Source organism: Zingiber officinale, unplaced genomic scaffold (genome assembly GCF_018446385.1).
Source record: "Zingiber officinale cultivar Zhangliang unplaced genomic scaffold, Zo_v1.1 ctg173, whole genome shotgun sequence".
In the NCBI taxonomy this organism is placed as follows: domain Eukaryota; kingdom Viridiplantae; phylum Streptophyta; class Magnoliopsida; order Zingiberales; family Zingiberaceae; genus Zingiber; species Zingiber officinale.
This window is the reverse complement of record NW_024589863.1, coordinates 38158-44640: the sequence shown is the minus strand read 5'-3', so window position 1 is coordinate 44640 and position 6483 is coordinate 38158.

Genomic DNA, 6483 nt, shown 5'->3' with positions numbered 1-6483 from the left:
ACTGAAGGAACTTCAGGAGCAACTACAGGAGCTGCTTGACAAGGGCTTCATACGCCCTAGTCACTCACCATGGGGAGCGCCTGTACTGTTCGTGAAGAAGAAGGATGGAAGCATGCGACTATGCATAGACTACGTGCCTTGAACCAAGTCACGATCAAGACAGGTATCCTTCCAGGATCGATGACCTGTTCGACCAGCTGAAGGGAGCGACAGTGTTCTCTAAGATAGATCAGGGGATATACCCAAGACAGCATTCAGAACCAGATACGGACACTACGAGTTCGTAGTCATGCCCTTTGGCGTGACCAATGCTCCAGCTACATTCATGGATCTCATGAACAGAGTATTCAGGGAGTATTTAGATAAGTTTGTTATTGTGTTTATCGATGACATTCTTATCTATTCAGGAACTCAGGAAGAACATTCAGAGCACCTGAAACTAGTATTGCAGACCCTTCAGCAGAACCAGCTATACGCCAAGTTCACGAAATGTGAATTTTGGTTAGATCAGGTGTCCTTCCTGGGTCACATCATCTCAAAGGATGGTGTCATGGTAGACCCCAGCAAAATAGAAGCAGTAAGTAACTGGAAAAGACCGAAGAATGCCAGTGAAATCAGAAGCTTTCTGGGATTAGCAGGATATTACAGAAAGTTTGTAGAGGACTTCTCCAGGATAGCCTCCCCACTGACAGCTCTTACCAGGAAGAACAGGAAATTTCAGTGGACAGAGGACTGTGAGAACAGCTTCAGCGAGCTAAAAAGGAGATTGACCAGTGCTCCCATTTTGGCTCTACTAGACAACACCAGCAGCTTTGACATCTATAGTGATGCCTCTAAGTTGGGACTAGGAGCAGTGCTGATGCAAAACGACAAGGTGATCGCCTATGCCTCCAGACAACTCAAGGATTATGAGAAGAATTATCCTACTCATGACCTTAAGCATGCAGCAGTAGTGTTCGCCCTCAAAATTTGGAGACATTACTTATATGGAGCTTAGTGCAGAGTGTATACAGATCATCAGAGTCTGAAGTACTTCTTCACTCAGAAGGATCTGAATATGCGACAGCGCAGATGGTTAGAGCTGGTCAAAGACTACGATATAGACATCCTCTACCATCCAGGGAAAGCCAATAAGGTAGCCGACGCACTTAGCAGAAAATCCAGTGCTACCTTATTATCTCTTACAGTCATGTCACCGCCCCTACAGAAGGAGATCGTAGATTTCGGTCTCGAACTCATCGTTGGACAGCTCTCTACTATGACCTTAGAGTCTTCCTTGCTTGGTGATATTCAGTCAGCTCAGGAGCAGGACCCTGAAATTCAGAAAATCAAGCAAGGGCTAGCAGAATCAGAAAGTAGAGAATTCAGAGTGTCCGATAGCGGGGTGTTGTATTTTGGTGACAGACTCTGTGTTCCAGATCAGGAGGAGCTACGGAGACAGATTTTAGATGAGGCTCACAAGACTCCCTATGCGATGCATCCAGGTTCCACCAAAATGTATCAAGACCTGAAGAAACATTTTTGGTGGCCCGGGATGAAGCGAGACATCGCTAGATATGTTAGCATCTGCCTCACCTGTCAGAGGGTCAAGGCAGAACATCAGCGGCCAGGAGGAGTTCTGCAGCCTATACAGATTCCAGAATGGAAGTGGGAGGATATCTCTATGGACTTCATAGTGGGACTACCCAGAACCACGAATGGTTTTGATGCCATCTGGGTAATAGTCGACAGGTTGACTAAATCAGCCCACTTCTTAGCTATCAAGATATCCTACTCCATGGAGAAGCTAGCTCAGTTGTATCTCCAGGAGATCGTCAGACTACATGGAGTCCCACGAACCATCATTTCAGACAGAGACAGCAGATTCACATCACACTTCTGGGAGTGTGTACAGTCAGCGTTGGACACTAAGTTAAAGTTCAGCACAGCATTCCATCCTCAGACAGATGGTCAAACGGAGTGAGTAAACTAGGTACTCGAAGATATGCTCCGAGCGTGTGCCCTAGACTTCAAAGGAAGTTGGTGCAAATATCTGAGTCTAGCAGAGTTTGCATACAACAACAGCTATCAGGCCACTATCGGTATGGCACCTTACGAGGCTCTCTACGGGCGGAGGTGTAGATCTCCAATCTGCTGGTATGAGAGTGGTGAACAGAAAGAACTAGAGCTTCAGACAGATCTAGTAGCAGATACCACAGCAGTTATACAGCAGATCCGCCAGAGGATAGAGACAGCTCAGAGCCGCTAGAAGAGCTATGCTGATACACGGCGCAGACCCTTAGAATTTTCAGTTGGGGATTCAGTATTCCTCAGAGTAGCTCCCATGAAGGGAGTAATGCGTTTTGGGAAGAAGGGCAAGCTAAGTCCCAGATATGTGGGACCATACCTTATCAGCAGAAGAGTGGGCAAGGTAGCATATGAGCTAGAGCTACCCCAGGAAATGTCAACTGTCCACAACGTATTTCATGTCTCTATGCTGAAGAAGCATACCCCAGATGCCACCCAGGTGATTGAGCCCCAGTTGGTACAGATCCGCGAAGACCTCAGCTATGATAGTCGGCCTATTCAGATAATAGACCGAGCAGTTAAGAAATTGCGGAACAAGGAAGTACCATTAGTTAAAGTCATTTGGCACAGTCACACAGCAGCAGAGGCGACTTGGGAGACAGAGGCCAGCATGAGACAGAAGTACCCAGAATTCTTTTAAGTTCGGAGACGAACTTTTTATAAGGTATGGGGGATTGTAACGCCTGAAAATTCTCGAAACTGCATTATAAATATTCTATGATTTTTCTGGAATTTTTATATATTTTTCCGGAATTTTCCGAGTAGCGGAAGTAGCAAAAATAATTAGAACCGCAAAATAGCTTAGGCGAGAATCGAACCCGAGACCTATGGTTTGCGGATAATGTTAGAAACCAGTGAACCCAGTAGGGCCGTGCTGAAAGAAAGGAGAACCAAATATATTTATATTAGAGTTGGGTTCATTAAACCACTTAATATAAATTAAGAACTTAAAGAGGGTTTGGTTTATTTTAGAAGTTGGTTCGGCAATTCTCTCTTCACCGAAGCCCTCACGCCACTTCCTCTTCTTTCTCCTTCTCTCGGCGCCAACCACAAGGGAACACCTAGGGTTCCCTCCCTAGGGCCCTAAGAGCACTCTCCGGCGATGACTCCGACACGAGAACATTCCCCTCCGCGAGAGGAACGCATAGACGCAAGGGAATCGTCGAGAAGTCGTCTCCACCGGAATTTCTAGCGAAAGGAATTGTAAGAAAATTAGCGTACGAGGTAAGAAACCCCTCACCTGCAGTATAATAGCTTCCGATTGAGTTTTTATGCTTTAGTTAGGATGTATGCAGATTTTTATCGATATCTAGGGTGTATTTAATTCTCTTCGCAGATTAGGGATTTAGTTGAACACCTCTAGATGGGCCGGACACGCTTTCTCTCTTCAGATAGGAGGTTAGACGTTGTCGGGTGCCTAGAGGTGGTCTCCCTAATAGAGAGGAGAGTTAGGGCACACTAAGTGTTCGATAAAATAGCTAGTTTAGTAAAAATACACCATATGCATCTTCAACAGCTTAGTTAGATACATTAGAAGTATCTATTCAGTATTCTCAGTTTATTACAGCTTATATGGATCAGATATCCAATGGGTGGGCTCCCACAATCGCCTCTAGGTTTAGATAACCTAGCTCTAGGTTCAGATAACCTAGAAACAATAGAATAAGCAAGTATTAGCTATTTCAGTATTTTATTTTCAGTGGCACTGTACTGGATCAGATATCCATTGGGTTGAACTCCCACAGTCGTCCCTAGGTTTAGATAACCTAGTTAACCCTACTAAATTCGGGACTTGCAAACCCGGGTCTAGTTAGGGATGCGCGCACAGTAAGTACAGTTGCCGGGCCCAAACAGCATGATTATGTATTTTCACTTATTATGATATTAGTTTTCAAACTCTTAATCTAATCCAGTGATTATAGTTTAAGATCAGTTTTAGCGCAGTTCAGTTTCAGTTCAGTATCATGCTCCAGTTTAGTTTTTCCCTGTGAATATGCATGATAACTTTATGTGCAGTTGTTATACATGTTCTTATGTTCAGGTTTAGATATGCCATGATTGTATGCTTATATACCATGCCATGTTAGTTTATTCAGTATATTCAGCATATGTTTTAAACAGCATGATTTTAAATCATATTTGCATCGTTGCATGTTTTTGTGAGGTAGATGGTTTCTTACTAAGCTTTTTAGCTTATAGATACTATTTTCCTTATACTGCAGATACAGGTAAAAGGAAAATGGACTAGCAGAGGAAGCTGGAGGGCAATGCAAAGATGGTGTGTGTGGCAGGAACTGGAATAAAAGACCCTCTGGGGATCTAGCATTTACTTTAGCACTTTGCAATGTATTAGTTCTAGTTTTCATGTTTTATGCACTCTTGAACCTTAGCAAGTTTAACCAATTAGAACTTTTAGAAATTTATACTTCCATGCACTTTAAGTTGTTAAAATGTGTTTTAGTGAGTAAAATGCCATGAACCAGTTTAGAATTGTTACTACATGTTATTAGAATAGTTTATTATGCATTAGGTAGTTGTTGTATGAGGTTTTGGCACGAAGCAGTGCTGAAATCAGAAACTCCTGATCGGTCCGCGGACCGATCAGAGCTGGTTCGTGTCACTGATCGGTCAGCTGACCGATCCAGGCGCGAACAGAAAGTTGGCGTCGTTTATGGATCGGTCGGCCGACCGATCCAGCGGCGAACAGTGGGTTCAGAAACTCACTGATCGGTCTGCCGACCGATCAGTGAGCCACTGGATCGGTCTACAGACCGATCAGTGTACTCCTGGATCGGTCGGGAGACCGATCCAGCAGCATACAGAAGCGATGCAGCTTCTGGATCGGTCAGATGACCGATCCAGGGTGTTCATCCATGCCAGTAGCAGCCTGGATCGATCCGTGGATCGATCCAACGGAAAGCAATCGATCCAGTTCAGTTTGGATCGATTGGTAAGCTCAGTTTCGACCAATAAACTCAGTAGATCAACTTCTAGTCCATGGGGGATGTAGGATACGCTTTGTGTTCCTCAGATTATATCCTTTAGCACATGTAGAACCAAGAACAGTCATCAATTAGTAGAAAAGTTTAAATTAGATCAGTTTTCCGCACAGTCAGTACAGTACAACTGTAGCGATTCGCCTTACAGCCTAGTAGTTAGAAGGCGGGTCGTTACATCGGGTCAACCAGGTCAACCTTGACCACGGGTTGCACCAACAATATCCCATCAAAATACAACTCTTCTGTTCTTGTCAAACATCAAAATACAACTCGAGTCAGGTCAAGGTCAACCTTGACCTAAGGTTGCACCAACATCTATTTCCTCTTCTGGAGGTATCAGAAGAGGTCTTTAGTGGTATACCCGTCGATAGATCTGCGGGACTTGGGTCTTGGAGTAGGAGTCGCTAAAGGCTATGAACCAAGTAAACCGCTCATGTCTTCTAGTGTGGTTTTCATTTTAATTTTTCACTGCACACTTTACTCTGAGTTCTTAAATCCGAACAGAATAGTTTTGAAAACCACGTGATTCACTCCCCTCTCACATGTGATCGATCCAACATTTAGGATCCATTCTTCTAGTATCTAGAGACACGGATCAAGTTCAAGTAGTGCTTAAACTTCTCTATGGTCACTAACTTGTCAACATATTTGTAACATTATCTGTAATGCCATCCTTCTCGAGTTTAATTTTCCCTGAAGCAATCAACTCTCTAATCTTGTAAAATTTCACATCAATGTTCTTGGTCCTCACATGATACACATTATTCTTCACCAAATAGATAACACTCTAACTATCACACAACAACTTGAATCCACCTTGTTGAACCCTAGTTCTCTGATCAATCTTGTAAGTCATAAAGATTCCTTCTCTATTTCAACTACTGTCATATTCTTCGACTCTGTAGTGGATAATGCAATAATAGCTTGTATCATAGACTTCCAACAAATAGGTACTCCTGATACAATGACCACGTATTCTATAGTAGACCTCCTTCCATCTAAATTTCTTGCATAGTCTCCATCCACATACCTATTAATTAAAGGATCTTCTAGTTGTCTACTGAACATAATGTCATAATCAATTGTATTCCTCGAATATCTAAAAATCTATTTCACTGCATCCCAATAAATTCAAATAGGATTTGGGAGAAACTTGCTCATCAAACTAACTATGTGCGCCAAGTATGGTCGTATACAAACTATGACATATATCAGACAGCTACCTACACTAGCAAAAGGAACCTTTGACATGTCTTGAATCTTTTTATCCGTTCTTGGGAACAGTGTACTGGATATCTTGAAATAATATGATAATGTGTGCTCAACGACTTCACATTACTCATATTGAACCTATCCAACACCTTCTTTGTGTAGCTATGTTGAGACAACTAGAATATCCTTGCAGCTCTATCCATTA